Raw genomic sequence first — 11441 nt, forward strand, 5'->3', positions numbered from 1 at the left:
AATTATTTCTCTTGGACATTTTTGGTCACATTGTCCACTACCACCACCACCCACCACCTCTTTTTCTTAATCCGTAGGGTGGGTTGGGCTCTCCTGTTGACTTGTGAGGTCTTCAACATCAGATCCATCCTCTCCACTCCAGATTCACCCTTCTTTTAAGTTTTAACCCTCCCAAACATTTTTACTCGTGGTGGTCTGTACCATTCCACCGATATAGAATCGACCAGAAATCGATGGTGTTAATTGTGATCCGGATTGATCGGAGATCAGACAAAATTTTGCTGCTATTCGATTGATATGCAGGAACTTTCCTGTTAGAGAAGTGATTAGAAAACTCAAAAGCAACCGGATCATGGTTTGAGGTATTGATATTCTATCAGACAATACATATCGGTTTTGCATGTGATTGATTCCAATATGGTTCCGAAATATATCAGTGATACGATATGAAAAAGGGGTAAAATGGTTAACAATCCTATTTTTCTGGGTTGGTCGATACCCTTCCCCATACGGTGCACTAAAACCATGAACCGGATGGCTTCTGTGAAGCTAAAACTAAAACGTGTGGACCCTGGGAAAGAGTTTCTCCTTCTTCATTTCCCTATTCTTCTTCTTCTTCTCTTTCTCTCTCTCTCTCTCTTTCTTTGGTTCAGTTGTTGAGCTCTCTTTGAGTACTACATCTTTCTCTATTTGAAAGAGAAAAAAAACAAAGAAGAAGATGTCAAATGTGGGACAATCGGCCTTCCTTCAGGTGGTCTTCGACAGGTTTGCCTCTCCTGAGTTAAGGAACTTCGTTCGCCGATGGAAGATCGACTTGGATGAAATAGAGTCACTGAAGTTGACGTTGGCCATGATTCAGGCTTTATCTGATGAAGCTGAAGTGAAGCAGTTCATCAGCGTTCCTCTGAAACTATGGCTCGACCACATCAAACAACTCCTTTATGATGCGGAGGACATACTCGATGGGTACGCCACTGAACTTCTACGGCTGAAATTGGAATCGGAATCGGAATCTCAGACCCACCCTCACCAAACCCAACAGGTACGAAACCCTTTTCCTTCCACTCCATCAATTGAAAGTAGTGCCTAAGGTTTAAAACATCACCAAATGTTGCAGGGAATTAAAAGGTTTGGATCAGAAGTAAGGGATATCGGTGCGAAGTTAAAAAGAATGAGATTGGAATCTGAATATCAGACCCACCATCACCAAACTCAACAGGTATGTAACTCTGTTCCTCTCACTCCAGGTGAAAGCAGTGTTTCATCTAGTACAGAGTCTGTGGTTAAGAACATCAAAGAGAGATTTGGATCAAAAGTTAGGGATATCAATGAGAGGTTAAAAAGTATAGCACAGGGTGGTGTTGCTCTAGGTTTGAACTCGAGCATGGCATCTGGGTCCTCAAGGCCCAGGGTATTCAGTGAAAGGCCACCCACGAGTTCTTTGGTGAATAGTGCTAAAGTTTTTGGGAGAGAGGATGATATGTGGAAGATTGTTCGATGGTTGCTATCAGACAAAACTCCTAGTAACAATGATAATAATTTCTCTGTGCTACCCATAGTGGGCATGGGTGGAGTTGGTAAGACGACTCTTGCTCAACTTGTTTATAATGATGAGACAGTTGGGAAGCATTTTGGTCTCAAAGCTTGGGTCTGTGTATCAGAAGACTTTGATGTGGTGAGGTTGACTAAAGAAATTCTAGAGTCAGTTACTCGCTCATCCGAATCTTCTAACTCATTGGATGTATTACAGAGAAACTTAAAGAAGAATTGAGCACGAAAAGATTCTTATTGGTTTTGGATGACGTGTGGAACGGAAACTACGAGAGATGGGATGTGTTAAGCACCACTTTTGCATTCGGTAAATCAGGAAGCAAGATATTGATTACAACACGAAACAAAGGTGTTTCATCAATCGTAAGCAATGTTCCAAACGATTATGATTTAAAAGGACTATCTGACAGGGCTTGTTTGGCATTGGTTAGAAAACACGCTTTCAAGGATGAAAATTCATGGGATGCAAATCGAAAGTTAGAAGTATTTGGACAAGAAATTGTGAAGAAATGTAAAGGCTTACCATTGGCTGTAAAGACACTTGCTGGCCTCTTGCGAGATAAAAGGGAGGACAATGAGTGGAAAGATATTTTGGAGAATGAAATATGGGAGTTAAGAGAGAGTGAGATCCTTCCATCCCTCTTGTTGAGCTACCATCATCTCCCACCACTTCTGAAGAGATGCTTCACATATTGTGCTTTGTTTCCCAAAGACTATGTATTTAACAAGATTGAATTAGTCATCTTGTGGATGGCAGAAGGTTTTGTTTATCCAAAAGGAAGGAAACGGATGGCAGATATAGGGGCTGGGTATTTTGATGAGCTATTTATGAGATCCTTCTTCGAGTTATCTAGTCGTCATCCTTCTAACCAAAGATCCCCTTTTAGTCAATCAAGCAACTTTTATTTTGTGTTCCCCGATGACTTTCATAATGAACTAGTTGGGTTTAGATCATTTTTTGATGAGTCATGTAGTAACACAGACGGCTTATCAAATGAACATCACACCAGCTCTTTTTTTGAGTCATCTTGTAATACAGAATCAGGATTTGTGATGCATGATCTGGTCCATGATTTAGCTCAAATTGTTTCAGGTGGAATATATTGTAGGAAAGAGCACGATGAGCCATCCAATGCTCTTACAATGACTCGTCACATGTCCTACTACTATATATGCAATGGTAAAGATGAGGCAATAGAATCTGTGGCCATGAAAAGCTTACGCACCCTTCTAAACCCTACGTGTGGTATGTTGTCGTCCACCATGCAATTCCAATTCCTACGTGTGCTATGTTTTAGAAGTTGTCACAATTGTGATTTGCTTGATTCAATTGGCAAGTTGAAACATCTAAGGTTTCTTGACCTCTCTTTTTCTGATATTGTGAGGTTACCCAACTCAATTACAAGTCTTTACAATCTACAAACGTTGATCCTAACTTGCTGCAAGAATCTTAGAGAGTTGCCTAAAGATGTGGGTAATCTTATAAATCTTCGACATCTCATTCTCCCTGATGGTTTCTTTACAATGCCGTTAGGAATGGCCAACTTAACTTGTCTTCAGACGTTGAACAGATTCATTATGGGGTCAAAAAATAAAAGCGAGTTAAGTAACTTGACCCAACTCCGTGGGACTCTGGACATTGTTAATGTGGAAAATGTAGCCAATAATGGGATAGCAGCAAATGTGATCAATTTAAAGAACAAGCCACACCTTCTTGGGCTACGGCTTTATTGGAGATATTATGGAAGCAATGAAAGTTTTCATGATTTGGGGAGAGGTGAAAAGGTAGAGGAGGATGTACTTGAGCAACAACAGCCTCATACGAATCTTAAAGCGCTAAGGATTGAAAACTATGGTGGTACGAGATTCCCAAGCTGGATAGAACATCTTTCCTTCTCTAAATTAGAGACCTTGCATCTCGTTAATTGTCGAAAATGCAGGTTCCTCCCTCATCTTGTACAACTGCCCTTGCTCAAACACCTATTCATCCACGGCTGCAGTGCAACAAAAATGGTGGGAAGTGAGTTACATGGGGATATCTCATCATCAAGTAATAAGCAATTCCGATCATTAGAGACACTACGAATTCAAAGGATGGTAGAGTGGGAGGAGTGGGCCAAAGTAGTTGAAGAAGAAGAAGGTGGAGGAAAATTCCCTTGCCTCCGTGAGCTAATTATAATAGATTGTCCCAAACTAAGGATGATCTCTCACCACTTTCCTAGCTTGGTGGAACTAAAAATAAAATTATGTGGAAACCTAAGAGAACTACCGCGACTTCTTCCTTCGTTACTACGGCTCCATATATGGGTATGTCCAAAATTGGTGGCACTTCCAAGTCTTCCATCCATTAAGAGATTGTATATGGGGTACTGTTTTGAGATAACAACATTGTTCAATTCTGACTACCCATCATCATCAGCCGCATCAGCAGCAACAACAACAACAACATCAGGTGTACATAGCTTGTTCCCTTGCCTCCTTGAGCTAAAAATTGAGTGTTGTCCCAATTTGAGAGAATTACCACACAATATTTCTTCTTTAGATGTTATTGGTGAAGCCTAATCTCAGTTCTAATCCAGAAAGTACTATGGTGTTTCTTCGGCGGGGTATTTCGCCTTCGAAACACGCATAAATGGCCCAAAAGTGCATACTTCAATGCCAAAGACCCTGATTCCTGAAAAGCTCATCAAGAGTTTTGAGTTGGTTTGGACCAGACCAGGTGGGTTTCTAGGGGTAGTTTTGTACTTTCCTCTTTGAGAGAAGGAAGAGGGTTTGTATTTTCTTCACATAAATAGTTGATTCAGACTATTGCTCGACCATGGATATAGCCTCTCTTCTTGGGGGTGAACCACGTAAAATCGTTGTCTTGTATACTTGATTTCTCTCTCTTTGCTTTCTTCTACAAAATCGCCATTCTGATGTGGTATTTTTCTAACATTGGAGTACTGCTTTATATATTAGAACTTTAATTCCTTCCCATGCTTCCATCTATCAAGACTTTGAAGTAAAGGGATGATACTCAACAACAAAATGATGCCTCATTTCTCATAACTTTACTTGTTGGCTATTTATGATATCTCTAACAGCTACTCAATAGATTTATGCAACACTTGAAAACGTTTAAAAATTATGTATCTTTTTTAGTAGAGATCTTATGATTCTTTTACAGAACAAGATTGGTTTGATATCCTTCTTTTAAGCCTTCAGATATTGTCCATCTGCTTTTGTGACAAACTGGGGAAATTGGTATCAATACTCAAGCAAGTACACACTTTAACATCTCTCCAAGAATTTGGAATCAAAACTTGCTTTGCTCTTGTGTCCTTCCAGGAACAAGGTTACCCCCACTGCACTTCAAAGATTGAAGATCATCATCCATTGCAAGAATATGTAGTCGTTGCCCATGGGACTATCACATAACCTCACTGTTTGAACAAACATCAACCAAATACAAACAAAAACGAAAAACAGAGCAAAATGACATTGAGATTTAACATGATACACACACTAGTATGGTATGCTACGTCTACAGGCGAACGTGTTTCACTCCATGTATATCTTATCCTAAAGTCCTTGCCAGATGGACTGTACAAACTCACATAATTTAAAACATTGAGAAGGGAAGGTTGCCATGCTCTTGAGTCCTTTTTCAGAAACCGTGCATCAAGAGCTATTGATTCTAGACTCTGGAAAACTGAGTTCCTTGCCTATTATTTTTCTAGCGTTGCCGACAGACTTATCAGCTTCCCATTACTTTCTGCCAATATTCAAGCTTCAATTGGTCACAAAAAATATTGGACATTCTATGCATGGGAATCTGTTCTATTAGTTTAACTCAACCATCTCTCTCTCTCTCTCTCATACTAATTTACTTTTCAGCTTGGCACATGCATGTTCCAGACTATACATGCACTTGAAGTTTTTATCTTCAGGTGTGGTGCAATGCATCAGACGTTGCATCTCACTTGTGCATTTATTTTTTCAAGTGCAGTGACCATTGTCCAATGCACTTTAAAGGTGCACTGGACAATGCACCACACTTGAGAGGATAAAAATCCCACACTACGAGCAGATGGGATAATAATTCTGAACTTTATAAGCATCAATTAACATATGTGAATTAATATCTACATGCTTGAAGCCTTTAAGTTTTTCTACCCAAAAAAAAAACCTTTTAAGTTTAGAATTGAAAGGTACTATGAGATAATAAATAAGGGTGTCAATCGGTTAGGCTCGGTCGGGCATAATCGGGCCTCACGGTCCTTAAAGCTTGCACCGTGACTGCCCGTTTAAGTATTCGGGCTGGGCCTGGTTGGGCAAGGTCGGGTTTCGGGCTATAATCGGGTAATGTAATCGATCCTTAACCGGGCCTTTAACGGTGTAGAACCAGGCTATGGGCCTGTTTAAATATAAACGGGCTTTAAACGGTGTAGCCGATTAAAATTGAATATTTTAATTTTACAAATAGATGTACTATCTTGCCACCTCTATTCCGTCTTTTTCCATTAAAATTGAATATTCCAACCATTCGAACATGGCCAATTCATTAGAATTATTGGCTGAAATAGTGCAGCTCGTGCTAGCCCATGTCTGATGATATAAATTTAAGCTAAAAAAATATCATAAAAAGATATCCAAGACATCAGGCCCAACCCAATAGAAAATTAATGTCATAAAAATATACCCAATACATCAAACCCAACCCAATAGAAAGTTAATGTCAAAAACAAATTTGGGCCAATAAATCAAACATGGCCCAAGCCCATAGCAAAGTTTATAAGTTAAAGGGTCGGGCTAAGTCGGGTTGTAACCGGTTGGGCTAGGTCGGGCCTGGAATCAGTCGGTTCGGTGGGCACCCAATGGGGTAGGACTAGGGTTGTAAACGGATCGGATTCGGCTCAGATAGTGCTTTATCCGCATCCGCATCTAATTAGCTTTCGGATGGATTCGGATAGTGCTAAATGGATACGGACACGGATACATAACAGATATTTTATCCGTTTACATATAAATATAGCTTTTCGGATAGCTATAGCCTATCCGTGTCCCCATCCATTTAGCTATCGGATGGATTCAAATAGTGCCAAATAGATACGAATACGGACACGGAAACGGATTTCAGCTATTCATTTACACCCTTAATTAGCTAGGACCTTACACCGGGAATGCCTGATTAGAAAATGTGACGGGCGCTTGAGGCCGCCTGGTTAGAAAACGTACCAGGCTTGAGTCCGACACGTTTAGTAAACAGGCAGGGCTAGGCTTTAGTCGGGCGATTCGGTTGGGTCTGTTGGGCCGGGCGTAGAATTGACTCCCCTAATAATAAAGGACTAGCTTCAAGATCTTACCAAGGGAAAAAAAGACTACCTTCTAGATAGATGCCTAATTGCCTAATAGGGTGGCTTACATTCCTTTTCTAGGTTTCAATGAGAACTCTTCAAAGTTCAAGGGAATCCTTCAAGGACTTTGTGTTGACTTGAGAGTCTTTCAACAATTACTTCTTGTTCAACAATGTGTTCTTCCCTATGCTTGGCAACCCTACGTTGAAGTTCCGTGGATCCTACTTCTTCTTCAACTATGCCTTCCCTTCTATATATGTCAACAACAGCCCTAGCTTGATTTTCCATGCGTACAATTTGAGTTACACGATACCTCCTCCTGAGAGCATTTGTGATATAATTGATAATATGTCTAGCGTTTTGCCTAGATGATTATATAGAGAGTAAGAAATATTCAAAAACAACATAATATGATAATTTCAATAAGTGAAAGTGTCTAACATAATATGACCAGTAACCCATGTCAGATACAAAATTAGTAAAATGCTTAGACGCTAATGCCTTGGTGAGAGGATTAACTATCATTAAACTTGTCTTGATGGGTATGATACTTACATATGAAACCTTCACAGTAGTTATCTATCAAAAAATAATAAAAAGTAAACGAAAATAAATTGGAGTATATAGAAAGTATCAAAATGATCAAATTGAAATGTGAGGAGTAGAGCTCCAACATGTGATCCATAAAAATAAAAAAAACAGAAGAAGAAGAAGAAAGAACCACTTGAATTTGAGCACACATTTGGATTTGGGTCATTTACCCATGTTTATAAGGATTCAGATCCTCTACTGCCAAGCTGCCCGGCAGGACCCTACTATCAAGACACAGCGGTAAATGACTGTCCTACCTTTACTCGGGCAAGGCGCTTGGGCAGGGGTAAGGCGGTCATTCCTCGCCTCGCTGTGTCTTGGCAATAGAGTCCTGCCGAGCTGCTCAGCAGTAAAGGATCCAAATTGTATTTATATAGACATCCAGACCTCAGTGACCGAATCTTTCTTCCATAAATGGCAATTTTAGGTATAGATTATTGAATTCACACTCTCAGAGTCGGAGTATGCTCAGTCATGAAATTAAAAAAATTTAAGATCTCAAAATATAGGTTTAGAGTATAAGTTTTTTGTAAAAAATTTGGACTTAATTGGACAAGTCTAAACTTAAATTTCTTATTCGATCAAACTTTATTGGTGCTGCCATTTTTCATCATCCTTTATTTATTTATTTATTTTTATTTAGTGAAACTTGAAGCTCACGTATACATATAGATATGCTCAAAAAGCTGCACCTTTTGGGTACTAGACCTAGATGCTATTAGACCCACTAGTTTAGATCTTGTTACTTTCCACCACATTAGTGCATTATAGAAGGCATCTAGTCCACCCCCTTTTTATCCCCTTTGTCCTCTACCCCCTCCAACCCTTTATAGCATTCAAAAAAATAAAAAAAAATAAAAAATAAATAATTGAATTTGATGGACACACTTCCAACTATTGGGAAACTGATTGGGCAAATGACAGTTGGTGTTGTCATTATTATTAACATAATCAGTGTGACACACAAACATAGAAGCAATGATAGACACTTAGACATAATGGACACACTCACACAGTCAAATAGTAGATAGATAGCATGTGTGACGTGGTACAATGAACGTATGTAGTGGACATATGTGATGTGGTAATATAGTGATAAGACTTATGTGTACACATGTACAAGACTGATGTGGCATAGTATATATATGACCACATGTACAGAGTACATAGCACAGTTGCAATGCACCTGTGATGAGACATAGTATTCAGATGAGCATGTATTGATGACATCAAGGTTCGAAAACTCGCGTCTCGGTGCCAACTCGGACCCTTGAAAAACCGAGTTGAGTCGAGTCGAGATCTCGCCGAGTTGTTGCATTTTTTTTTTTTCTCGACTCGAAGCCTCATCTCGGTGGGTTTTAGACCTAGTTTGAGTCTGAAACTTGGTATTCAGCCTATTTTAGGCCATTTAAACACAATGGCACTATCAGATTTTGCAAAAACTAAGTCCAAATAGGAGTTTCAGTTAGTAGGAAAGCAGGACAGACACTTACTTATGCTAGAAACCAGGACAGACACAAGACAAATACACTTATTTATGCCTAATATCATTTAAGTAAATGATATTGCATTTACTTAAGATATTATTCATAAATAAGCAAATACCCCCCTATTTGAATCCAATAAAAATAGTTAAAAAATCAAATTCCAAAAGAAAAAAAAGTCAACTCCCCAATTCAAGAACAAAAACTGAATTTTCGGCGGTAGGTGCAATTTTCAAACTTTCTAACGCAACTGGATTTTGACAGCATTCGTGCACACCAAATTAAGTTTGACCGGTACATAACTCTTTCAATATAAATCAGATTTTAGCAATCTTGGACTTGTTGGAAAGCTTTCTTAATTCAGTGTGCGTGAATGCTGTCAAAATCGCTCTGAATGAAAATAATTTTTTGGACATCAAAACAAATGAATATTTTACCGCACTTTTGGTTTTTAGCAATGTTTTACCATAATAAGAATTATGGAATTTTTAGATTTGAGAAAAACCCCAGTATTAGGATGTTGAAAATTGCACCTACCACCGAAAATCCAGTTTTTGTTCTTGAACTGGGGGTTGACTTTTTTTCCTTTTGGAATTTGATTTTTTAACTATTTTTATTGGATTCAAATGGGGGGAATTTTCTTATTTATGAATAATATCTTAAGTAAATGAAATTAAATGATATTAGGCATAAATAAGTGTCTGTCTTGGTCCTTGGTATAGATAGGTGTCTGTATACCAAGAATTTCCAACAAGATCTCGAGATTTGGCACTCATGTAAAGGACCTAAATGGGCATTTTCCTATGTCAAACCGAGAAACTCGGATATCTCGGAGAGATCTCGCCGAGAAAATGCACTTTTAGAATGCGTATGTGATCTCGACTCAAAATTTTAAAAAACCAAGAAACTCAACGAGATCTCGGTGAGATCTCGCGAGTTCTCGGCGAAATCTCGCGAGTTCTCGACGAGATCTCGCGAGTTCTCGAACCTTGGATGACATTGCAGCTACAATCAGAGTCAAATGTCAGTGTAGAAGGTCATATATTATCAGCACAATATTAGTATGTTGAGGTGGTTGTGAGTGCAGTGTACCAATTAATGGCAATACAGATATGTACATTGTTATGACCGTACTGGGAGTGAATTTTTTATGACCTACAATCACAAACAATGACTTGCAGTACAGTCAGGTTGACAGAGTTACTGAGGCATCACAGAGGTTTCAAGATGATTCACACAGGTTTCACACAATAACAAACAGTAACTGGAGAGTACATACAGGTCAAATTCAGTGAATATAGTGTTGGGTAGGTCGCAGAGGCTTTTCGAGCACATATGGAAGGTTATGTCAGTGTATATTATTGATGACTTGGCAGATCTGAAGTGGTCAAAATATGAGTTGGTAGAGCTCGAGTGATCAGAATGTGACATGACAGTGTTATAGATCCCTATTCCATTTGTTATAGAGTTTTGTAATTGTTGAAAAAACCCAGACCATGTTTGTAAGGGAGAAAATTTAGATATTTTGATCTTGCATTTAAAACTTAGTAAGTTGAGAATTGTTTAAGTGTAGGGATTATAGTCCTTTCCTTTCCATTGTCAAGGATTGAAGCAGGTTGGACATTGTGGTGCTAAAACACATAGTTGGGATTCTTAACCTTGCATTTGTGTAGGCAAATGTTGAAGTAGGATAACGTGTTCCTAAGTTGATGTTATTGCGGTAAAAAATCATTAGTTACTAAGTAAACGTTGAGGTCAGTTAATTGACCAGTACTCTGTGGACGTAGACACATTGCCAAACCATATAAACCTATTGTCATTGTGAATATTTATCTTTATTTCTGGATATTGGAGTGCTATGGTAATGGCAGGATGGGTATGGACTTCCTGATTGGCCTGATCAATTGTGATTGTGAGGTATGAAGGTATACAAAATTATAGACTGGTAGAATTGGAATACCCCAACTAGATGGTGTATGTGCCAAGCAACCAATGTAGTGTGAAGGATAACAGTATTTGTGATTGTACATCCGTGTGCGTGTGTGCTAGAAGTGAGATAATGCCATCAATGTTTTAATCAACGAGATTGTATTGTGTGTGTTGTCGTGCCATAATAGTTGATAAATGCAGTGGCATCATTGTTGAGAATACCGGCCAAGGGTGCAATGCAACGTGTATATATATATTGGGAATAATTTTTGGAATTGTGACCTTAATTCACCCCCCCCCCTCTTTGTCAACGTGGGAATATCACCAACAATTAATACCACAATTTAATACTTTAAGTTCACTGTAACAAATGAAGATGAAAAAATATTAAATGTTGTAGTTGTCAATGCAAAATATTGCAAACATACTTTCAACTTTCCTTAGATAATAATATAATAATATAACCAGTAAATAATTATATACAAATGGTAATAAAATTTCTATTATTGCTTTGGTTATAATTTTAAGAATGGCAAGTCATTGCCCT

At 38.6% G+C, this 11441-nt stretch overlaps 1 pseudogene; it reads left to right on the top strand.

Annotated features, from left to right (window-relative positions):
- Positions 1-714: 714 nt before the first annotated feature.
- LOC122663250 lies at positions 715-4113 on the top strand (annotated as a pseudogene).
- The last annotated feature ends 7328 nt before the right edge of the window (positions 4114-11441 follow it).

Source organism: Telopea speciosissima, chromosome 5, assembly GCF_018873765.1.
Source record: "Telopea speciosissima isolate NSW1024214 ecotype Mountain lineage chromosome 5, Tspe_v1, whole genome shotgun sequence".
NCBI lineage: Eukaryota > Viridiplantae > Streptophyta > Magnoliopsida > Proteales > Proteaceae > Telopea > Telopea speciosissima.